Genomic DNA, 558 nt, shown 5'->3' with positions numbered 1-558 from the left:
TGCACCCCAGTATCTCAACTTGCACATTCATCCTCTGCACATCCTACCATTCCAGTGTTTAATTGCTATATTGTAATTACTTTGCCACCATGGCCTATTTATTGCCTTACCTCTCTTATCTTACCTCATTTGCACATGCTGTATATAGATTTTCCTACCCTATTATTGATTGTATGTTTTGTTTATATCATGTGTAACTCTGTGTTGTTGTATGTGTCGAACTGCTTTGCTTTATCTTGGCCAGGTCGCAGTTGCAAATGAGAACTTGTTCTCAACTAGCCTACCTGGTTAAATAATGGTGAAATAAAATAAATAAATCTCATTCATATATACTGTATAACCTGCCCTCAACTAGAGTTGGGTTCTAGATGGAGATAGTTTGGTTGCCAACAGCCATATAAAATCCACAGAAGAAGATGGAGATAGAAGGGCTAGAATACGAATCTATGAACGATACTCTCCAGACCAGGGCAAGGCTCTGGGAAGGGGTTTTAATTAATGTATGGGTAGGGACGTCCCAAGGATCCCACTGACCAAGCAAGAATCAGGCTGCTGTTA

The sequence above is a fragment of the Oncorhynchus masou genome, chromosome 1 (assembly GCF_036934945.1).
Source record: "Oncorhynchus masou masou isolate Uvic2021 chromosome 1, UVic_Omas_1.1, whole genome shotgun sequence".
NCBI lineage: Eukaryota > Metazoa > Chordata > Actinopteri > Salmoniformes > Salmonidae > Oncorhynchus > Oncorhynchus masou.
This window is presented reverse-complemented; position numbering follows the sequence as displayed.